This window comes from Carcharhinus amblyrhynchos, chromosome 2 (assembly GCF_965287045.1).
Source record: "Carcharhinus amblyrhynchos chromosome 2, sCarAmb.v2.hapA, whole genome shotgun sequence".
Classification (NCBI taxonomy): Eukaryota; Metazoa; Chordata; class Chondrichthyes; order Carcharhiniformes; family Carcharhinidae; genus Carcharhinus; species Carcharhinus amblyrhynchos.
The window spans coordinates 115,444,175-115,469,266 of record NC_137325.1 but is presented as its reverse complement, the minus strand read 5'-3'; the positions used below and the strand labels follow the sequence as shown (position 1 = coordinate 115,469,266).

Below are 25,092 nucleotides of genomic sequence, written 5' to 3'. Positions count from 1 at the left end.
TGCTTGTTGCAGATTTTGATATTGGAGATGTATGGCTGACAGTCACAAAGCATTGAATTGGGTAATTAACATGTCTGTTCACCTTGTAATATGAATAGAAGGCTGGAACACCATGGGGATAGATGTGTTACGCTACCAATTGAGGGAATGAGTGTGGAATAACAGTGATTGGAAACAACTAGTTATGCGCTGAGATTTTCTGGAAAATGTGCCGCCAAAGTTGGTGATCTTACACCTGCACATGTAGAATTATAGTGAAAAGTAAAATTGAATTATGTCATGCCAACTGCACACTTACTATGGGCAGGTATAACAGTTTTTGACCAGCTGTTTAGTAATCTGCTGATGCTGCCAACAGGACACTTTGCAAAGTGAATGTTTTGGCAGAATTTTCTGTATGACTCAATAAATTTTGCCTTCTCTTGTCAGATAAGCTGTATCACAGCAATGTAGCAGATGGCTTTGACATGAATGAAAACACAAACTCCAGGCTATTAGTTTTCAAATTGGAGCCAAGACCCTAGGAAGTGCACAAGGGGATTCCAGGAGAGCCTTGAGGTCACCAGTTGCCTGCAATTAGTCATCAGATTTCCATATGTCTTGACTTATTTTACTTGTATTTTTGCTCCTTTCTTGGGATCTGGGTGAGATTGACAAGCTGTGATTTATCGTCAATTCCCTTGTGTTCTCAGGGTTTTGAGTCAACTACAAATAGTGGGAGGTAAGGACCACAAGTAGGTCAGACTATGAGAAGGTGATGAGTTTTCTTCCTTGGAGGGTATTAGTGAGCCAACTGGAGTTTTCTAACAATAAAGCAGCTTTCCTCATAATTTTTCTGGGGCTAACTTCAAAATTAGCTTACTTATTGAACATAATTTCATGTCCTGAACATCAGATTGTCAAACAATGGCCATAACCATTGGCCTATGATACCAACACTAATGCTAACTAATGTTTTTATACAATTACAGCATTGTTTTCCATTGGGTAGCTGGCACTGCACTTTAGAATTTAGAATAGTGGTGGAGTGCAAAGCATTCTCAACGTCAAGTCTTAAGAGTCTGGGAAAAATGTTTTAATAACTATGCGACAAAAAGAGCAAGGGCAGTGACTTAATATGTCTCAGATTTCCTTACACCCAGGAGTTTAATAGTGCCGGCAATAGTTAGCAATAGTTGCGTTAGTACTCTTGCAATGTACTCACATAATGTATCTCTTACATAAAAGAAAAATACTGCAGATGCTGGAACTCTGAAATAAGAACAAAAACGTTGTTTGATCTGACAGCATCTGTGAACAGCGAAACAGAGTTAAAGTTTCAAGCTCCTGTGACTCTTCTTCAGAACTTCTTCAATGCATCGCTTATTAAAGTTTATTTATTAGTCACAAGTAGGCTTATATTAACACTGCAGTGATCTTACTGTGGAGTTCCCCTAGTCGCCATACTTGAGCACCTGTTCAGATCAATGCACCTAACCAGCACGTCTTTCGGACTGTGGGAGAAAACTGGAGCACTTGGAGGAAACCCACACAGACACGGGCAGACTCCACACAGACAGTGATTCAAGTGGATTGTTCTTCCGAGAACAGAACTTTCTTCGGGGAGATGGAAGAGAGGTGTTCAAATGATATGGAGTTTTTGATGGAGTAGACAGGGAACATGGCACAAGGGGTGGAATTTTCCCATCCCGCCCACCATGGGAATTGTGTGGGCTGGGATGGGGGGAGGGGTGTGGCAGAGGGTGGGTAGGGGAGCAGACCATGTAAAGGCCCATTGACCTCGGGTGGGATTTTCTGGTCTTTGGACGAGCATGGCCAGAAAGTCCTGCTCAAGATTTAGAAGAATTGACAAAAGGAGCTGAAGGGTAGAAGAGGAGAGTAATTTTATGCAACAAATGAGGCAGCAGTGCTAACTACTGTGCCACCGCACTGTCCCTGCTGGACTCTAACAAAGAGTAGAAATTTAGCCCTGTAGGATTTAGCTAACACCATAATGTAACCGGTTCAAATACGTGCTTATCTTTACTTATTTATACATATGTATATCTTTGTGACTTATTTCGCCATCTTTAACGCTTGGGTGTGGTGAAACCTAACCACACATCGAGAAGAGAACACTCAGTGTAATCTTTTACTAGCACACTACCAGTTTCTTATACATGGTTGCCAGACTCCAATGGATTACTGGGCACATCATCTTCTTTACAGTTGGATAAATTAGAACAACAATCAAGTCTTGAAGCTCAGGTCACTAGTGATTATACTAATTCCCTTACTAACTCTCGTATCATCATCAGCCACACTTAATGGACTAAAGTTTGAATTTGCAGCACAACAGCTGATAAGAGAAATGTTTCAAGATATGAGAGTCTTGAATTCCAGTAGATGAGGGGCCATGATGATATGGAGGAAGTATGTTCATCTACACTGGTCTCACCACGTATTTCATCATGCTATCATGCATGCGCATGGTTCCTCTTTGCAATTTTGCCAATCTATACATCCAAAAGATTTTTCTTTTTTATCGATTGCATGGTAGGAAAGCAGGGATTGCCCAAATCATTTTTTTCTACAGCTTAAGTGAAAAGTAAGTATTGACAGAAAATGGTCGAAACACACAAAAGACCCATCGGCATTTGAAGGGCAAAGGAACAATAATGAAAGGACGAGGCCTTGGAGAGGGTGAAGTGGCACTTTACTGGAATTAAACCAGGGTTAAGGGATGTCAGTTATGTGCTGAGGCTAGATAGGTTTGAATTGTTCTTCCTAGAACAGAACGTTTTTCGGGGGCATTGAAGAGAGGTGCTCAAATGATATGGAGTTTTTGATGGAGCAGACAGGGAACATGACACAAGGGGTGGAATTTTCCCATCCCGCCCACCAAGGGAATTGTAGTGGGCTGGAGGGGTGGTGGGAGCAGACCATGTAAAGGCCTGTTGACCTGGGGTGTAATTTTCTGGCCTCATGTCCAAAGATTTAAAAGAGTTGACAAAAGGAGCTGAAGGGTAGAAGAGGAGAATAATCTTATGCAGCGAATTTTTATAACCTGCCATGTAAAGCCTGAGAGAAGTTGGTGGAGGCAGTATTTTCAATGAGGTATGGGGTATATAGCTGAAAAGAGAAAGAATATGCAAGGCTGTGAGGAAAGAGCAGGGGAATAGGTATAAATGGAAAACACTGTCAATGAGACAACCATTGGGCTGAATGGCCTCCTGCTGTGCTGTGAGATTCTGTGATTCTTGCCCTATAATGTTATTGCTCTATCTCCAATCCGAGGTTTTAGCCAAAATTCACCGGTTGTTTATGCTGGCAGGATCTTCTGGTCTCACCGATGGTGCATCCCCTTGTGGCTCTGTGGGGTGCAGTCAATGGTAAGTCTCACTGACAGCGGCAGGGCCAAAAGATCCTGCTGCTATTGATTAGTGCACTACCATGAAACACATTCCAAGGAGGCCAGAGAATCCCCCCCACGTCTAGCACGGCTTCATGCTGCAAGCACAGTGCAAAATTACTTGGCGGTGATTCTCCCAGCCTGCTGCGCTGCTGGAGCAGTGGGCCGGGAGACATAAGCAGAGGCCATGTGGCGGACTTTCCGTTGGGCGCCATAACCTCTGTGCGCCGATGGCTGCCGGATTTCCGGCGTTGTTAGCCCCGCGTTTAAAATATTTAAAATATTTAAATGAGCATTTGAATGTAATTAGCGGGCACAGGCCCACTTGCGACCCCCCCCACGCCAGGAGTATTTCACTCCAGTGGGGTTTACAACAGCTCCCCATTAGCAGGGAGCTGGCGGCCCGACTCCATTAGAGTGATGGGAGGCCGTGGAGGCCCCCCCCCAGGACGTTTAGGGTAAGGGATAGTGCCCCCTGGGCATTGTCAGCTTAGCAGTGCCACCCTGGCCCCCTGGCAGAGCCCAGGGGGCAACATGGCAATGCCCGGGGGCACCTTGGCACTGCCCACCAGACATCAGGCAGTGCTAAGAGGGTGGGGCCAGAGGGGGCGGGGGCTCTAATTGCCACTCTGCAGTCACGATTGGTAACAAAGGGAGGGAGACAAGTGTTGGGACTGGCCTTTGGGAGGAGGGGTAGGGGGATCCTGCAAGGGCGGGAGTCGGGAGATCGAGACAGCTGGGGGAAGATCGAGGCGGGCCAGGGGGAGGGGGGGTGTCCAGACTGGCCTGGAGGTGTCTGGAAGGCCAGCGGTCATGGGTAGGGGGGAATTGGTGGGGCAGCATTGCAAGGTCGTGGGGCTGGTCAGCGATCAGGACACCAGCAGTGCGGAACTACTGTGCACTCAGTGCTCTCCGCTACTACAGATTGCCACACGTACGGTGGCCCACTCAGCACTATGCTGTCGGCTTCTCCAGTCGCAATAGGCCCTGCCCATAGATTTTCAGTATGATTCACGCTAGAGCTCTCTGTGATGCACGGAGCGTGGGAGATACATTTTGAAAATACTGCTGAAAACACCAGAGGGATTTACTCCAGTTTTATGTGAATTCGGCGCTTAGAATTTTTTTGGGAGAATCCCAGCCCTCACCTAGAAAACCAACTGATCAAAATTGAGGTAAATCCTCACTTAGCCCTGGATGATCTCAGTCCTTTAAAAATCCTTGTCTACTTATCATAAAGCCATGGATATTTAAAGCACAGTTGATTATTGTGTCAGTGCTGACTCCCTTTGCTCAGTGGTTAACACGGCAAGGTACAAAGGAATATAAAATGCAGTACAGTTTGTAAATTTGTCATGTTTGTTTAAGAATTACAAACTTTTTTCAGTTGTTCTGAAAAAGAGGAACTAATTGCTTCAACTAATGCTATTTCCTCAAAATTCACCTACCAAGGTTTCATCATTGTCCTTTTTTTTATTTTTCAAAGGAACGTCACCATTGTTGAATTATTACTGCAACAACAGTTTCCGTTATAGTTTGGTTGCTGCCTTTCTCTGCAATTATCAGAGAGGTTTCCTGACAAAGTCCTGCTCACATTGTGATCCATATAAAAATATTAATAATTTTTCTGTATAAATCTTCCCTATCATGACCCACCACAGTGACCATAGGACACTAGAGCGGACATATCAGACATAATGAGATAGATTTTAACCCCCTGCCTAGCAAAAATGGTACAGGAAGGGTGAGGGCAAAGGTTAACGTCGTGGAGGGGGAATAGTGAAGCATCCTTTCCTGACCCTGTTCCTGACCCTAATCCCATACCTCCCTCTGCCAAACAACTTAGTTGAGAACAAACACAGAAGTCCTGGCGGTCACTGGATAACACGGGCATGTTTGCCATTGGCAAGCTAGTGACATCATTGGTGCCGCAGTAGGTATTGAGGCCAAACCCAACAGCCAAACCAGGATAGGCAGTCACAAAATGGCCTGAAGAATTAAAGTGTAACTTTCTAAGTGAAATATTTGTGGGGCCCAGGGAGACCTCCAGTCTTTGGTTTTTCCCAGTTGCAGCCTTGCCCCTCCCAGTTCTAGCATTGATTGCTTCTCAGTGTTAAGTTGATGCCAGCAAATATTTCCCTGTGTCCCCTGTGTCTCAGGAGTTCCACTCCAAATTCTTTCTTCTACCATTCCATCTTGACATTACTCACACTAGTTCTGGGCAAGAGTCTGACTTGCTTTGTTCAAATGAGGTTCGGGTGTCATAATGTCCTGATGCTTAGACTCCCATTGGAGTTTCCCTTCCGAACTACACCCCACACATTTTCCAAAGTCACCTGGTGGCAAATTACTGTAAAAATATTCCTATCAGTAGAGGATTAAGTACATTTCCCTGGGGAGATAGTGCCATGGTGGTAATATCACTGGACCAGTAATACAAAAGTCCTGGCTAATGTCCAAACAGTCATCATTTATGTGATTTCCTAACTAAGTTTCTAGATGTGTTTGGTATTTTCCTGAATGAACCTTCTCCATGGTGGTTGGTCATGAGCCAGGGAATCCTATGAGTTGGCAGAAACGTTTGACCTATTCAAGGATGTTTTCAGGACATCCCTAATACTTTTGGGCTGTTCTTCTGGGGGTACCTGCCATTAACAATGAAACATAGAACATAGAACATTACAGCGCAGAACAGGCCCTTCGGCCCATGATGTTGCGCTGGCCAATTAAAAAGCAATGACCCTCTAACCTAAACCAATCCCTTTCCATCCATAAACCTATCCACGGATCTCTTAAATGCCCCCAAACTAGGCGCATTTACAACTGCAGCAGGCAGGGCATTCCAATCCCTCACCACCCTCTGGGTAAAGAACCTACCTCTGACATCCGTCCTATAACTACCACCCCTTAATTTAAAGCTATGCCCCCTCGTGCTAGCTTTCTCCATCCGAGGAAAAAGGCTATCACTGTCCACCCTATCTAAACCTCTAATCATCTTATATGTTTCAATAAGGTCCCCTCTTAGCCGCCTTCTTTCTAACGAAAACAACCCCAAATCCCTCAGTCTCTCCTCATAGGACCTCCCCTCCATACCAGGCAACATCCTGGTAAACCTCCTCTGCACCCTCTCCATTGCCTCCACATCCTTCCTATAATGTGGGGACCAGAACTGCACACAATACTCCAAGTGCGGCCGCACCAGAGTTTTGTACAGTTGTAACATGACGCTGCGGCTCCTAAATTCAATCCCCCTACCAATAAACGCCAAGACACCGTTTGGTAATTCGTACAAGTGACCATTACTGAATCCTTGTGAAGTTGATATCCTGTTCTCTTACTGAGGATATTCTTCATTGTGTTGTGTGGCACTACCACTGTGCTAAATGGCATAGATTCTGAACAGATCTATGTGTCACGGTGGCCCATCATCAGTGGAACTGTATTTAACCACAATCTGTAACCTCATGCCTGCTCTCTCCCTCGCTCTAACACTATCATCAAGCTAAGGGATTAACTCTGATTCAATGGAAAGTGCAAGAGGACATGTCAGGACAATCACCAGGTATACCTAAAAATGAGCCGCTAACCTGGTGAAGCTACATCACCGGTGACATGGTGGCACAGTGGTTAGCACTGCGGTCTCACAGCAGAAGGTTTGATTCCTGGCTTGGGTCACTGTCTGTGCGGTATTTGCACATTCTCTCTGTGTCTATGTGTGTTTTCTCTGGGTGCTCCGGTTTCCTCCCATAGTCCAAAAAACATGCTAGTTAGGTGCACGGGGTAACTACAGCCAGTTAGCTTAACCTCTGTACTAGGGAAAATGCTATTATCAAGGAAGAAATAGTGAGACATCTAGATATAAATTGTCCCACTAGGAAGACACAGTATGGGTTCATGAAGGGCGATGTGATGAAATTTTTTGAGAATGTTGTATGTGCAGTGAACAAAGGGGAGCCTGTGGATGTGGTGTACCTGGATTTCCAGAAGGCATTTGACAAGGTGCCATACCAAAGGCTGCTGCGCAGGGTAAAGGTGCACAGTGTTATGGGTAATTTATTAGCATGGATAGAGGATTAGTTAACTAAGAGAAAGCAAAGACTGGGGGTAAATGGATGTTTCCCTAGTTGGCGATCAGTAACTAGTGGTGTGCCTCAGGAATCAGCGTTGGGACTGCAATTGTTTACAATTTACATAGATAATTTGGAGTTGGGGACCAAGAGTAATGTGTCAAAATTTACAAATAACACTAAGATGAGTGGCAGAGCAAAGCATGCAGAAGACATTGAAAGTCTACAAAGGGATATAGATAGTCTAAGTGAGTGGGCGAGGGTTTGGCAGATGGAGTACAATGTTGGTAAATGTGAGGTCATCCATTTTTGCAGGAATGACAGCAAAATGGACTATTATTTAAATGGTAAAAAACTGCAGCATGCTGGTGGCAGAGGGAACTCGGTGTCCTTGTGCATGAATCGCAAAAAGTTGGTTTTCAGCTGCAGCAGGTAATTAAGAAGGCAAATGGAATTTTGTCCTTCATTGCTAGAGGGATAGAGTTTAAAACAGAGAGGTTATGTTGCAGTTGTATAAGGTGGCGGTAAGGCCACACCTGGAATACTGTGTACAGTTTTAGTCTCCTTACTTGACAAAAGATATTGGAGGGGGTGCAGAGGAGATTCAGTAGGTTGAAAGTGTTCACTTATGAGGAGAGACTGAGTAGACTGGAGCTATACTCATTGGAATTCAGAAGAATGCGGGGAGATCTTTTAGAAATATATACGATTATGAAGGGAATAGATAAGATAGAAGCAGGGAAGTTGTTTCCACTGGCAAGTGAAACTAGAACTAGTGGGCATGGCCTCAAAATAAGGGGGAACAGCACTAGGACTGAGTTGAGGAGGAACTTCTTCACACAAAGGGTTGTGAATCTGTGGAATTCCTTGCCCAATGAAGCAGTTGAGCTACCTCAGTGAATGTTTTTAAGGCAAAGATAGATAGATTTTTGAAAAGTAAAGGAATTAAGGGTTATGGTGAATGGACAGGTAAGTGGAGCTGAGTCCACGAAAAGATCAGCCATGATCTTATTGAATGGCGGAGCAGGCTCGAGGAGCTGGATGGCTTAATCCTGCTTCTAGCTCTTATGATCTTATGGCCATGCTAAATTCTCCCTCAGTGTACCTGAACAGGTGCCGGAGTGTGATGGCCAGGTGATTTTCACAGTAACTTCATTGCAGTGTTAATGTAAGCCTACTTGTGACACTAATAAATAAATAAGCTAAACAAAATAAACTAATACTTGCGTGCCAAGCACCAAACTAAATGGCCCCACAACCACCTTATCAGATCATAGAAGTAGTTTCTTCACATCCAATTGTGAATGGTGGTGGACAATTAAACAAGTAAACTGAGGAAAAGGCTTCACAAATATCCACATAATCTACGATGAGGACGCCCAGTGCATCAGTGCAAAAGACAAGGCTGAAGCATATGCAACAATCTTCAGTCAGAAGTGCCAAGTGGATGATCCATTTCGGCCTCCTCTGGAGGTTCCTTGCATCACACATACCATAACTTCAGCCAATTTGATTCACTTCAAGTGATAGTCAGAAATGGCTGAAGGTATTGAATTCTCCAAATGCTATGGGCCCTGACAACATCTTGGCAGTAGTACTGAAGGCTTGTGCTCCAGAATTAGTTGCACTCCTAACTAAACTGTTCCAGTACAACACTGGCATCTACCTGACGGTAAGGAAAATTGCTCAATTATGTGCTGTCCACAAAAAGCAGAATAAAACCAACCCGACCCATTAGCCTACTCTCAATTATCAAGATGAAAGATATCGTTAACAATGCTGTCAAGTGGCACTTACACAGCAATAACTTGCTTATGCCAGCAATAACTGATATTCAGTTTGGGTTCCACTAGGGCCACCCATCCCCTGATCCTAGTCCAAATACAGACGAAAGAACTGAACTTATGAGGAGAGGTGAGAATGATTGTCCTTGAGTTCGAGACAGCATTTGATTAAATGTGACGTAAAGGAGCCTGAACAAAACTGGGAATCAGAAGGAAAACTCTCTGCTGGTTCACGTCATACCCAGTACAAGAGAAAACAGTTATTGTTAGAGGCCAGTTATCTAAGTCCTGGGACATTGCTGCAGGAGTTTGTCTGGATAGTGTCCTAGGCTGAACCGTCTTCAGTTGTTTCATCAAACACCTTCCCTCCTTTGTAAGGTGGGGATGTTCGCTAATGATTGCACAATATTCAGCAGCATCCGTGACTCCTTGAAATATGACAGCAGTCCACGTTTGTATGCAGCAAGATATGCACAATATTTAGACTTGACCTGTCATGGATCACATTTATGTGTTTCTTTCTACCGCCTGTAATCATATGCTTGCATGTAAGAGGTGAGTGTTTTCCTAGCCTCAGAGTGAGTATCCCAATTAAAATTATCTCAGCAGCATCCTTTTGATAGGCTTGTTTGTTATCAGGCATTCATACTGAATTTAATGCAATGTTTCATTCAGTTACCTCTCACGTACACTCACACATAAAGATTAGATAAAGATGAAGGTAATATACTGTTAGAGCTTATTATAATCTCGGTCTCTTGTGTGGCAGGCCTATTGCTTTTTAGATGCAATGGATGCTTTAAAGTTGAAGAGAAGGTCTTGTAAATTGAATGATTCTCAGAAGGCTGTGAGGTTTCTGAATTTCTATGAGGTTACTCACAAGTGAAGCTTAACTAAAATAAGTGGGGAATTTTTATCTCTGGTAGGATCTCCCACTTCCAAAGTATTATCTTGACTGCAGGTGACTTGCAATTAATTTGATGGCTCCAGCTGAACCCTTTGTCTGTAAGCTGCTTCTTGCTGGTTTCAGAAGCAGACAACAAAATAGTTCTATCATCATGTGTCTCCCAGAAATTCAAAGCCATTTTCCCAAACAACGAGAGGTGTGAATGTTGAATGCACTAATTCTGCATGGTCGCTTGACAATTTGGATTCACCCAGTCTGATTTGGATGCTAGAAATTATCATAATATGATGGCAGTCTGATAGGATCCATTCACATCTGTCTTACGTATATCGGGTTTCGATGTTACCATTTGTCTTTTATGTTGATCCATCCTTAAACGAAGTGATGTGTGAGTTCCCTGGATAGGTGTGAATGTTCATATTTAGGTATTCGCTTAAGAATTAGGACTGTCCGAAACTCAAAATGCCAAGGTCTCATGGATTGAAGTGGCCATTTTAATCATCTGTGTGTGCCCAGTTTTGAAAAATATTGACTGAAAGTTTAAAGTATTTTGGAAGAGAATAAGCTGATAAATGGCAAGTAACATTTGTGTCACAAAAGTGCCAGGCAATGGCCATCTCCAACAAGAGAGAATGTAACCATCTGCCCTTGACATTCAATGGAATTACCATAATTTAATCTTCCACTATCACATCTTGGGGGTTGTCATTGGCTAGAAACTGAACTGTACCAGACATATAAATAATGTGGCTACATTAGCAGGTCAGAATTGGGAATACTGTGGCACGTAACTCACCTACTGTTTACCATCTATAAGGCATAAGTCATAGAATAATTACCACTTGTCTGGATGAGGTAGCCCCCAACAACACCCAAGAAGCTTGACATCATCCAGGCAATGTAGCCAGCTTGATCATCTCACCATCGAGCACCCTATTAATTTTGCTTTTAATTTCCACTCCTCTATCACCTTCAAATGGGGTATCTCTGATACTTCCCTTCCTTGACCTCTTTGTCTCTATTTCTGGTGATAAACTGTCCATTAGTACCGTTACAAAACCCACTGACTCCCACAGCTACCTTGACTACAGCTCTTCACACTCCACATCCTGTAAGGATTCCATCCCATGCTCTCAGTTCCTTTGCCTCCGCCGCATGTGTTCTGATGATGCCACTTTCCAAAGTAGCGCTGCCGATATGTCTTCCTTCTTCTTCAATTACGGTTTTCCACCCACTGTGGTTGACATGGGTTGGACGCTTCTCCTACCCCCTCCCCTACCTCCCAGAACCAGGATAGGGTCCTTTTGTCCTCACTTTTCATCATACCAGTCTCCGCATTCAAAGTATTATCCTCCGCCATTTCTGCCAACTCCAGCATGAAGCCACTACTCAACACATCTTCCCCTCAGCGCGCCACTCCCCTTTCTGCATTCCACAGGGACTGTTCTCTCTGGGACACCCTGGTCTACTCCTCCATCATGCCCAATATCTCAACCCCTGTCCACGGCACCTTTCCATGCAATCATAGAAGGTGCAACACTTGCCCCTTCATCTCTTCCCTGCTAACTGTCCAAGATCCTAAACATCACTTTCAGGTGAAACAGCACTTCACATGCACCTCCTTCAATCTGGTCTATTGCATTCACTGCTCCCAATACAGTCTACTCTAGATTGGAGGCTAAACGCAGGCTGGATGACCATTTTGCTGAACAGCTTCAGTCTATCTGCAAGCAGGACCCAGACCTTCCTGTTGCTTGCCACTTCAACACATCACCCTGCTCTCCTGCTCACATCTGTCCTTGGCCTTTTGCAGTCTTCTAGCGAACGCCAACGCAAACTGGAGGAACAGTACCTCAGCTTCCGATTAGGCAATTTACAGCTTTCCAGACTGAACATTGAGTTCAACCACTTCAGAGCATGAACTCTCACTCCACCCCATTTCCAATTATTTAAATTAATTTAATTTTATCTCATTCTCCATTTTAATCACTTTCCTTCTTACCAACCTCCCCTTCTTCAGGACAACTGTCACTTCACATTCCTCAGGCAGTCCTTTACCAAGCTGTACATTTGTTTTGCTACTCACGCATTCTGATCACTTAATGGACACTTTCAACACCTTCTCAGCCTTCTGCAGGCTCATTTACATTCTCTTTGTCTAATTCCACCACCCCTCCCTATCCTCATAGTATAAATCACTACTGATTCTCTCAGCTCTGACGAAGGGTCATGTAGACTTGAAGTTTTGGCTCTACTGTCTCTCCACAGATGCTGTCAGGCCTGCTGTGATTTTCCAGCATTTTTCCGTTTTTGTTTCAGATTCCAGCAACCCTAGTATTTTGCTTTTACCCTAAACATTCACCCATTCTACCAGCGATGCATAGCAGTGTATACCAAATGCAAAATGCACTGGTGTAAAAAACTCGCTAAAGCTCATCAGCAGCACTTTCCAAACCAGCGACTTCTACCATCTAGGGCATGAGCAGCAAGTAAATGGAAACACCATAATCTGTAGGTTCACTGCAAGTCACACACCATCCTAACTTGGAGCTATTATCCTGATACTTCACTGTCACAGGTTCAAAAGACCGGAACTCTGTTCTTAACAGCACTTTGGTGCACCTACACCAGGTGGGCTTACCACTGCCTTCTCAAGAGCAAGTAGGGATGGTCAGCAAATGCTGTCCTGACCAGCAATGCCCACATACTGTGAAAATATACAAAAATAAAAAAACAATCTAACATTGTGCTTTCTTTTATTAGTTAAGGGCAGAGTATCGAAACTTCTAGCTTAAATGTTATTCTTGGTTCCTGAGTGTATTGTCCTCTACTTTGTGGAAACCCAATAAAAATATAGCACAGAGAAAACAAGTGTAGAAAATGAGCAGGTCTGTTCATGTACAACCGCTTGTTTTTGACTGTAAATTCAAATGCTATCCAGGTTTCTGTTAACCTTCACAGGGATCACATACACTATCAAATTAATATATTTAGCTTCAAAACATGGTGTGCTATCAATAATAAACCTGATAAGATGTTTCCATTTCCTGTTGTCAGCTACAAAAGGGGACTATTAGAAGGATCAAAAGAGTTAATGCCATCAGACAGAAGGGCAGAGTCCTTCACAGGAATGGGCACTGCATGTGATTACGGCCCCATATTAGTGTGCCACCTTCCCATTTAATATGGCCTCTGGCTCTGATTTCCACCAGATCTTCCACTGAGAATCCATCACCATTTCACTAATGGCCTCCAGGCTTGAGGAATACCTCATAGGCTGGGGGGAAAATCAGATGTCATCAGGATTGTGCCTTTAACTAAATCCTCAAAGGGGTTAACAGACTACAGCAGTAGTTGGCTTGGTACCCAATCCTGTCATCGCCCATCCACTTCTGCAGAATCCTGCTGAGCCGGCCCAGTGGGATTTGTCTCTTGTTTTCAGCCACCCACCTCACTCCTCCAGACCTGCTTCCATGGACCCATGAAAATTCTGCTCAATGGGTTAAATTGTCTCGTTCTGTAATGCACTTTGTTATGGTATTTAAACTGAAGATCTGAACACTGCTAGGCATTAATGGTTTCCGGAAATGCAGTATGAAATATAGACTCACCATCTGTTACAGTGGATGTGGTTACCTGAAGGGAAGTCAAATGCAGAGTAGTATAGTGGCATATTTTATTTTGCGTCAATCTGATGAAACTTTTATATGCTACTGAATTAAAAATAACATTCAGTTTTGGTTGGTAGTCTGTTTGAACCTTAGCTTTCTGGCGACATTGCATTGAAAACAAAATTGTAATCTCTTCACTATTAAATGTTTCCTTCCAGGCTGTGAATATTTCACTCTGTGCTAGTGGGCAATTTAAACTCTCCTTTCCTGTCTTTCTTTTGAGAGGGTTCAACTCTGAAAGTGTTGATATTCATCTTGTCTCAGTTCAATGGGACACTTCAAACCAAACTTGGCTCCACTCAGAATTGAGGTAAGAGTCAGGTTCCTCAATTATTTAGTTTCAAAGTTGGCTTTTACTTTTGTGGACGCCTCTATTATTAGGTGGGCAGGTCAGGGCATTTCATGCATCAGCGCAGACTTGATGGGCTGAAGGGCATCTTCTGCACTTTAGTATTCTGTGATTCTGTGATTCTCTTCTCACAGATGCCATAGGAAAAGGAATTTTGGGGGAACACATTATCAAATCACAGCTCCTCCCATTCCCTTTCCCTCCCCAACCTCTCACTCACATCCTTAATCTAAAATTTTAGAAAAAACAAAGTTATACTTCAGTGTTCACTCAAAATAAAATCTGAAACACTTCATCCTTCCTTTTTAAGAGGGTTTTAGACTCTTTTAGTAACAATGTTGGTGGGTGTTCTTGCTTTGCTGTCAAGAGCAGCAACAGATGCTGTTAAGTTACTTACAGCACAAGCCAAGTTCTCGTGGAGCCTCTTCAAAATTGCCATCACTGGATCAAATTAAACCTCAAATATCATTGGAAAAATGCAAATCACTACCTTACCATTGTGCCCACCGCAGTTCATGGTTCAGAGTTCATTAGCTATGATGAAAGAGCTTAGCAGAATATTCAAGAGTATGTATACGATGAAAGAGCTTAGCAGAATATTTGAGAGTATATAAGTGGTTGAAGTTCTCTTAGCCTCAGCATGCATAATAATTGTGATTTCAGTGTAACTATTATTCTAATGTCAGCAATTGCAGAGCTATTCTTGGACAGAGCTTCACAGAGGTGTAATGAATTGTTAGCAATACTAGGATGAACTGTTTTCTCACTCATCCAGAGAGTTAGCTACATAGAACCTTCCCATTTCGGGGGCAAGGGATAATATTAACCATATGTATAAGGAACAAAGTTCAGTGTAGTTGCAAGGAACACCGCATTCTTGAGGTTAAAGAAAATGGGCAATCGGATCCATGTGTTGCTGTTAGCAAAGTCAAAATAATTTTGAAGTTTAGGAATAACAGGAAAAGTGGATGACAGAATAATCTTTGCAATATTTGGCAATAACTCATGGTGATGTAAGTCTGTAAAGAAAATGTGAATTGTTGAGAGGTGTTGATCGGGTGGATACTCGGAGGCTTTTTCCCAGGGCTGAAATGGCTGCCACAAGAGGACACAGGTTTAAGGTGCTGGGGAGTAGATACAGATGAGATGTCAGGGGTAAGTTTTTCACTCAGAGGGTGGTGGGTGAGTGGAATCGGCTGCCGTCAGTGGTGGTGGAGGCAAATTCGATAGGGTCTTTTAAGAGACTTCTGGATGAGTACATGGGACTTAACAGGATTGAGGGTTATAGGTAAAACTAGTAGGTATGGATATGATCAGCGCAACTTGTGGGCTGAAAGGCCTGTTTGTGCTGTAGTTTTTCTATGTTCTATGTTCTAGATGCAGAAAATCAAAGCGCCAGGAATGCAAAACCGTGAACAAACTGAAGGCTAATTATAAGTCACTATTATAGTTGCTCCTTATTTTAGTTTCTTTCTGCTTCTTGCTCGACGGGTCATTGCTAAAAAACAGCTAAACTTCCGAAATATTACATTTCAGTAAACATTGATAAAACAAAGTTGTCAATAGAGATGCAATTATTTTGTATTTAGTTATGAGGAAATAATCTTTATTCCTTTTCAGGCTATCTAAAGCTGCTTTGGTTCAGGTAGCTTTTTATTTGATCATGGGACATGGTTGTCGCTGGCTGGCCATCATTTATTGCCCATTCCTAGTTGCCGGAGGGCAGTTGAGAGTCAACCGCATTACTGGAATCACATGTAGGCCAGACCAGATAAGCACGGCAGATTTCTTTTCCTAAAGGACATTAGTGAACCAGATGGGTTTTTCTGACGATTGACAATGGTTTCACGGTCATCAGTCAATTTTTAATTTAATTGAATTCTATTTGCCCCGTCTGCTGTTATCTTCAGTCACGTGGAGTCAGGTGGTAAGTCTTCAGCTTGGCTGACTGGTGGTAAACTGGCAGAGTGGATTGCCATGTGTTGACAAACTTGCCCACATTTCATTCCATTGAATCAATTGGGCGCATTCCCTAGGCAGGTGATTCTGCCCACCAGATTATTCGTGGGCACAGGGGTGAAAGTGTACCCCCAACATTTCCTTTCTATTCTAAGCCCACATAATGAGGAAGCTCAGCTGTGTGAAGCAATAGTCCTCGCAAACTGTTCAAGATGTGCAGGGGAATTCACAGCAAGCCCTGCAACTTGATGACAACAATTAGGATCATTCTAAATCAAAGTCAGCACAACTAACACGTGGCAGGTTCTTCTCAGTTCATTTGGGATCAAAAATAAAAGTCAAACCATCCTATTTATTTATTAGTCACAAGTAGGCTTACATTAATACTGCAATGAAGTTACTGTGAAAATCCCCTAGTCACCACATTCTGGCATCTGTTCAGGTACAATGAGGGAGAAGTTAGCATGGCCAATGCACCTAACCCACGCGTCTTTCGGACTGTGGGAGGAAACTGGAGCACCCGGAGGAAACCCACGCAGACACATGGAGGACACGCAAACTCCGCACGGACAGTGGAAGTTGGGAATTGAACCTAGGTCCCTGGCGCTGTGAGGCAGCAGTCCTAACCACTGTGCCACTTGCCACCTTAAATACATTTTTTAAAAAAAGGACCATCCTGAATTAAACACCACTCATCCTAATCCAAGGATTTCAGAGAAATGATAAATAAAATGAAAAATATCTTATACTTTGAACCAAATAATGGGGGAATCAGTCATTCTGAATAAATCTAAATAATTCATTCTGAATAAATCTAATTAAATCTAATTAGGGTGTCGAAATTTGCTGATGACACCAAGATTGGGGGGACGGCAAATTGTGTGGAGGGTGTGGAGAGACTGCAGAAGGATCTAGATAGGCTGGGCGAATGGGCCAGGAAATGGCAAATGGAATTTAATGTTGGCAAGTGTGAGGTGGTCCACTTTGGTAGGAAGAATGGTAGGAAGGACTATTACTTACGTGGCGAAAAACTGCAGCAGGCGACGGTGCAGAGGGACCTCGGGGTCCTTGTGCATGAGTCGCAAAAACCCAGCTTGCAGGTGCAGCAGGTGGTCAGGAAGGCAAATGGGATGCTGGCCTTCATAGCGAGGGGGATTGAATATAAAAGTAGGGAGGTCTTGCTGCAGCTGTATAGGGCATTGGTGAGGCCACAGCTGGAGTACTGTGTGCAGTTTTGGGCACCGCACCTGCGCAAGGATATTTTGGCCTTGGAGGGAGTGCAGAGGAGGTTTACTAGGCTGATACCAGAGTTGAGGGGGTTGAGCTATGAGGAGAGGCTGAATAAACTAGGCTTGTACTCGTTAGAGTTTAGAAGAATGAGGGGAGATCTCATTGAGACGTATAAGATGATGAATGGGATGGATAGGATAGAGGTGGAGAGACTCTTCCCGCTCAAAAAAGACAGTAGGACTAGGGGGCACAGCCTCAAGATAAAGGGGAGGCGGTTTAGAACGGAGTTGAGGAGGAACTTCTTCACTCAAAGGGTGGTGAATCTCTGGAATTCTCTGCCCGTTGAAGTGGTGGAGGCTGCCTCGCTAAATATTTTTAAGACGCGGGTTGATGGGTTCTTGATAAGAGAGGGGATTAAGGGTTATGGGGAGAGGGCGGGAAAGTGGAACTGAGCCACGACAGATCAGCCATGATCTTATTGAATGGCGGGGCAGGCTCGAAGGGCTAGATGGCCTACTCCTGCTCCTATTTCTTATGTTCTTATGTTCTTATAATTTGGTGCTATGGGGCAGGATTCCCACCTGAGCTCAATGCACCTTTGAATGGTTCACTGAATTCTGTCTCATTCGCTATGATTCCCGTGGTGGGTAAGATGGGAGAATTTTGGCCCTGGTTTACAACGCTGGGGTGGTAAAATTCATGAATTCGCAAAATATGGATATGCTTCATAGATTAAGTACATATTTTTAAGTAATGAAGTCAATGTGTAATGTATACTTGCTGTTTGTAATATTCAGCAAAGCAGGAAAGTAACATCTCCCCCTTAATTACACTGATCCAGAATGACAGATCCTCATTGACAATACTGCCACTAAGTCCAAGCATGAGTTGAAATGATGTAGTGGAGGGTTGAAAAAAGATTATTTGCGATTTACCATTGAACTGAATGAGAAGGGGAGTGCCACTGTGACAACTGTGCGAACGATTTATAAACAAATTGCCAAGAGTTGTAATTGCATATTCCAAATCAGATGCCCAAACTCTCTCCACAAGAAATGAGGGAGCATCTTCAGAATTTTTGCATTTTCCTTGCTGCTACGGAAGTACTAGAACGTTTTATCTGCAGCTTAAGCTATGGCAGGCCCACGTAATGATTGCTCTTTGAGTATAACTCTATGTTGGAGGTCTATATGCGATACTTTTCTGACTTGTCAGTTTTTTTTGAGGCAATGAAGACTCTTCTGAAGTTATCGTTCAGCTTTTATTAATTGCTAGATTATATAGTTCTGTTGGGGTGAGTATTGACATTATGTCACTTTTTGAAGAAAACACCATTACAGCTTATAAGGAGACAATAAACAATTTAAGTTTATGCTGCTGTTGAAGTACATTTCTAAAAGATTTGAGCATCAGGGAAGTGATGTTCAAATGGAGATCCAACTATGTTACATATTTACCATTTTTTCTTCTTCTGGCCCACATTAAGACACAGAAGCTGCAGATGGGTTAAATGGAGGGACTCTGGTTCAATATAGTAAGTGTTAAGTGGAGATCAGTGGCAGCGGTTAAAGTCTCCGACAATGTCCAGCAATTCAAGCTTTTTTAAAGTAATTATTTTAATGTAGTTACCTTGCTGATAACATACAATTATAGAAAACCCCACAGTACAGAAGGAGGCCAACCGGCTCATCGAGCCTGTACCGACAACAATCCCACCCAGGGCCTATTCCGGTAACCCCACACATTTATCTTGCCAATCCCCCTGACACTAGGGTCAATTTACCATGGCCAATCAACCTAAACTTTGGACTGTGGGAGGAAACCAGAACATCTGAAGGAAACCCATGCAGACATGGGGAGAATGTGCAAACTCCAGACAGACAGTGACTCGAGGTCGGAATTGAACCTGGGTCCCTGGCGCTGTGAGGCAGCAGTGCTAACCATTGTGCCACTGTGCCACCTGCCCATCAGTTTGAGAAACAACCAGAATCTCAGATTTGACATTTGCAAAGTTTTCATATGGTTTTCAAGATGGGCGATGAGCAGATTGGTAGGAAAGGGGTGGAGAGAGCAGGATGTGGGTCTCACGGACAAGATGAACTCAGAAAGGGCATTGTGGGAGATAGGAGAGAAACTAGAGGACAATGTGAGTTCAGGGTTAGGGCAGGAGAAAGTTTCAGAGGAAGTGTGGCATGATAGGTTAGGTAAAGATGCTGATTAAAGTCGCTTTTGAATTCAGGCTGGATCCTTGCTCATGAACTATTCTACCAAGTGAAAATCACAACTATGCTTAATCTTATTTGTACCCCGTTTCCAGCCAGATCCACCAGAAATGAAGATCCTTATCCGTCTTATCTCTGGTCCAAGGGTGCTTGTGCCAATTCTGTAAATATCAGCAGGTCCAGGAGATGAATGCGCTTAAGCAAGTGGGTGTCAACAACATTTTCTACAGTGTCACAGCAACATCTGTGCAACAAGAAAACTGAACAAAACGAAACATTGAGTCCACTGGTGTAAACCACTTTTATCTATCAAAAGATGTTGTAAGAATCATTGCTCTGGAAAATAAAATGGGGGAGATCTTAACTTTGCTCAATAGTCTAAAAAAATTGAAAGTAAGTTTGTCCCATTCCCCCCCTCCATTTTTATTACCTTTCAAAAACTCACTCTCACCTGTTTACACCCTTGCACAATGGAAAGAGCTACTCCAATATTTCTAAAAATGCTGGAATAACTTAGAAATGTTCAAGGCTTGACTCAATTAGTCAGCTGAACAAGCTTCCCACAACTAGCAATGCACCTTGTGGTCAAGTCGCAATGTTCGCTGAGACTCCAAACACCAAGAACAAGTAGCTCCTTTAAAACTGCACTGACACCTAATCAAAATCCTTAGGCTGTGCGATCGCAAGTCAGAAGCATGCCTGCTGAACATTAAGAAATCAATTCAAATTAATTAGGCAGCAGTTGACTGGAATTATACATTGCTTGTCTGCCTTTATGGTTGGTGGGCAGGCCAACTGGCAAGGCGGCCTTTACATTTTAGCTGCAACTTCGATTCAGAGCAGGATGAAAGTTAGGGCTCAAATAATATTAACACTTGTGCCTGGAGACTGAGGACTGTGTGTGATTGTCTGGCCCAGATACATGCAGCGTAGTTTTCCCACTGATATTCATTTTTTACAAGTCAGTAACTTCCTCAGACAGCTCTGTAGTGGCTGTACCCCTGAGGGAGCATATTGGAAGTGCCAGCCTGTACCCACCCTTTTCTCTCTGACTGACCTCCTCCCTCCCTGATAGTGCTCAACCTTTCACAGAACTTAGTCCACGCTAGATGGCCACTAATTGGCCTGCCAGCGTAACATTGCATCAGTAACGTGATCACAGGCAGGAGTGGGTTTCACATAAGCTCCTGCCCATGCTGACTCTGGGCGCGCCCAAATTCAGATCCTGGAAACTACAGTTGCCAATATTACCATATGAGCACGTGGTATCTTTGAATGACATTTCTCTGTTTGCCGCTTAAGTAGGCACCAGTTTGTTTATCTTAAATGGGTTAATGTCTCCCTTAAAATGTTACATGTTCACACTGAGGTAGCACGGTGACACAGTGGTTAGCACTGCTGCCTCACAGTGCCAGGGACCTGGTTCGATTCCTGGCTTGAGTCACTGTGTGGCGCTTGCACATTCTCCCTGTGTCTGCGTGGATTTTCTCCAGATGCTCTGGTTTCTTCCCCCAGTCTGAAAGACGTGCAAGTTAGGTGTATTGGCCAGGCTAAATTCTCCCTCAGTGTACCCGCACAGGCTCCAGAGTGTGGTGACTAGGGGATTTTCGCAGTAACTTTATTGCAGTGTTAATGTAAGCCTATTTGTGACACTGATAAATAAACAAACTTAGTCACACTGTAATGCTGCTAGAGTAAGTTCAAATCTCTGATGCCTTTGAATTGACCCAGCATCACTGAAAATGTTACTTCTCTGAAGCAGCCTGAAAACAATTGCAGCATTGATGATCCCTCTGGCTGTACAGACATTCTGTCATTTATAAATCTGAGTAAGGAATTCTGCAGGCTTAAATTTCACAGGAATGAAATTCAAAGTAATCATGATGCTTTAACTTTTATGTTAGAAAAGGACAAAAACAAAGGGATCAATTTTAACCTTACAAAACCTTACACCATTTACAAAAACTGGGCAGATAGTTAGTTAATAATGATCTGCGCGGAAATTGACATTTTCTGCCCCCTTTAGATTTTCACCTTCAGGGCTCCGCAGGCAGACAAGATGCAAGATTAAATCTGCGGGAACCTAATATATAAGGTGTGAAGAGGGTCCTGAATGCATTTTAACTTGAGCCTAAGTGGGAAGACTGCAATCTTCAGTTTCCCGCTAGGCTCAAGCTCAAGTTGATAGCTAGTAGGAAGGGAAAAGATACCCATGGTTAATGTAAAACTTTCTTTTATGGGGCCAAGAGGAACAAATATCCTCCACAGGAAGCCACAAGTAAAGTTGTAACTTCCTCACTTCCTCCTTGCAGGATCCTTCATACCACTTAACTACACAGCTGTGGGGGGCCAAAGGAACCCAATCTTTCCAGCCAGCCCTGCACTCTCTCCCTACTGCTCTGGCTGGAATTGGACTGGTGGCATTCAATTGCAACCAGGCTGTTAAAATAGTCCAGCCTGCAACTTGGGACAACGAGTACACTCTGCACTTGCTTCATCTCCACCACATCCACCCTATCCACCCCGCCCACTAACTTTGCCCTGAGTTAAAATTTTTAAACTTGAAGCATACAAGAAATTTGTTGATTATCAACACCATCATCTTTCTCTCTATTGCACCATTCTTGATTCTCTTGTGTTTGTTGCTTTTTAAGTCAAATCCCTGTACATTGGATTTTCTAATTTAGGTCCACATTTTCTATACAATTTCCTGTGCTACCACAAAAGTTGTCTTTAAGTACTTTTCTACACTGCATTAGCCCTATTCATGAGATTCTGCAGATAGTGCTGACACATCATCTCAAAAATGGAAGGGTATGCCAGAATAGAAAGGGAGAACATCTTAATAATAAGAACTTCAAAACCTCAACCTGCAAGATCATGGAACTCCTACAGTGTAGAAGAAGGCCATTCAGTCCAACGAGTCTACATGACTTTTGCCCCGGCTTACTCCATAACCCATGTAGTTAACCCACTAATCCCCCTAACCTATATATCCTTGGACACTAAGGAACAAATTAGCATGGACAATCCACTTAACCCACACCTAAGAGGAAATTGGAGCACCCTGAGGAAACACACACAGACAGAGGGAGAATGTGCAAACTCCACACAGTCAGTCATCCAAGGCTGGACTTGAACCCAAGTCCCTGGCACTGTGTGGCAGCAGTGCTAACCGCTGTACCACTGTGGCAACACACCTGGCACACTCTATGCTGAATGCTGGCATGATTAGAAACTACTTTGATCCTCAATCAGTAGGCTTTGTACCAATACTCTTGACTCTACTAAAGGTGCCTTATGAAAAAACTGCACAGTGGGTTTCCAAAATGTAATTTATGCAGTATCCCAAAACAAAGAAAACTAAATGAAAATTCAGCTAAGTGTGTGTGTAAACCTGCATGTTCACAGAGTGCCCAGAAAGTGTGTGTGTAAACATGCATGTTCACAGAGTGCCCAGAAAGTGTGTGTGTAAACATGCATGTTCACAGAGTGCCCAGAAAGTGGTGTGTAAACATGCATGTTCACAGAGTGCCCAGAGAGTGTGTGTGTAAACATGCATGTTCACAGAGTGCACAGAAAGTGTGTGTGTAAACATGCATGTTCTCAGAGTGTACAGCAAGTGTGTGTGTAAACATGCATGTTCACAGAGTGCACAGAAAGTGTGTGCGTAAACATGCATGTTCACAGAGTGTACAGAAAGTGTGTGTGTAAACATGTATGTTCACAGGGTGCCCAGAAAGTGTGTGTGTAAACATGCATGTTCACAGAGTGTACAGAAAGTGTGTGTGTAAACATGTATGTTCACAGAGTGCACAGTAAGTTTATGTGTCAACATGCATGTTCACAGAGACCACACAGTAAGCGTGCCTGTCAACACATATGTTCACAGAGAATGCACAGTAAGTGTGTGTCAACATACATGTTCACAGAGTGCACAGAAAGTGTATGTATCAACATGCATGTTGACAGAGTGCACAGTGTGTGTGTGTCAAGATGCATGTTGACAGAGAGTGCACAGAAAGTTTGCTGAAATGGGCTTTCAGAAACAAAATAGCTCAAATTCATCCAATCACCAGTGACGAGGGGGTTCCATGTTTCAAGAGCAATTAATAGTTTTGAGAAATATCAAAGTCCAGTTTTGCCTTTGCCAATAACTCTCACTGTGTTATCACTAACAAGAACAACACTGCAGCACCTCATCAACATGAAAATGTCAATTTAACTCCAGTGATTGGATGGTCTCCAACATCGTCAGGTTGATTTTTTTTGAATGTCTTATCTGATTACTTACCAATAACCGAAGTATTTCTGCTACACCAAAAAGAGTTAGGGTTTTGAAATCTTTCACACAATATTACAACCATTAGAAAATTCAAAGCACCCAAAATAAAACCATAACAGAGTGCAGGAAATATTTCACACTGTCACCCCCCACCTGGGTTGCAAGATGATCGAAATTGTTGACAAGACAACGCATTTTTAAACGTAACATGAAACCAAATGAGTTCTCTGAGGTGATACATTTCAATTGTTTGCCAGCAATGAATCTTCGTTATTGGATGAGAAATCTAAAAAAATTCTGAACAAGCTATTGCAATCACTGGAATCTGAGTTAAATCTGACTTACACACTTGTTTCTAGCTCCATGCAATGGCATGGACTCCAAGATAATTTGAAAAAAATATATAAGTATTATTCGAAATTGATCACAACTCACCTTTGAATGATTTCTGAGCTTCAAATCAACAGAAAATTTGCTTTAGTGGACATCAATTTTATTGTATTCAACATCCAGTAGCTTAGACAATCCAAGTGTCTATCACGTTTGACTGGGGACTGGATGTTTCCTGTAGTAACGGAAGTTTTCTGAATATTAAGTGCAAACTTTTATTGAAATTGTCAAGAGACCTTTAAATGCCACCTACTGGATGAGGTATGATATTAACTGCAACTGCTTCATTTCTAATTAAGTCAATTTGTTTCTTGAAGATTTACTTCCTTCCCTTTCTTGTTGATGGATTTTTATTCTCCTCAGGAAAAAGTTGGGCTGGGAAGGACCCAAATTTTGGGACTACAAGGCCAATTTCAAAATAGCATGTGTTCCCATTCTGATGTATAGTGTGCCAGAAGTGTGCAGAACAGGCAGCTCACAATGCCAGTGTCCAATGCTGATTGAACACCAGCAATGCCATTTTACAGCTAAGTTTTACATTCTAAAGATGTACACATTAGCTGAATTGGCTATGCTAAATTCCCTCAAGTGTCCCAAGATGTGTAGGTTAGGTGAATTAGCGGGGTAAATGTGTGGCGTTATGGGGACGGATAAGATGCTCTATAGGAAGGTCGGTGCAGGCTTGATGGGCCGAATGCCCTCTTTCTGCATTGGAGGGATTTGATGACATTCTATGATATGATGCCTTCACAAAGAAAAAGCACTGGCCAGCAGGATTAAGGAAAATCTCAAGGCTTTTTATACAAATATAAAGAGCAAGAGGGTAGCCAGGGAGAG

General features: G+C 43.0%; 1 protein-coding gene across 1 annotated transcript in view; it reads right to left on the bottom strand.

Moving 5' to 3' along the window:
- apbb1ip (amyloid beta (A4) precursor protein-binding, family B, member 1 interacting protein) overlaps nt 1-24,412 on the bottom strand; it is a 129,021-nt gene extending 104,609 nt beyond the window's left edge. The window contains exon 1 of the mRNA XM_080211456.1: nt 24,301-24,412. The gene's annotated coding sequence lies outside the window, so the exon portion shown is untranslated. The remainder of the gene's footprint in view (nt 1-24,300) is intronic.
- Nucleotides 24,413-25,092: the final 680 nt, after the last annotated feature.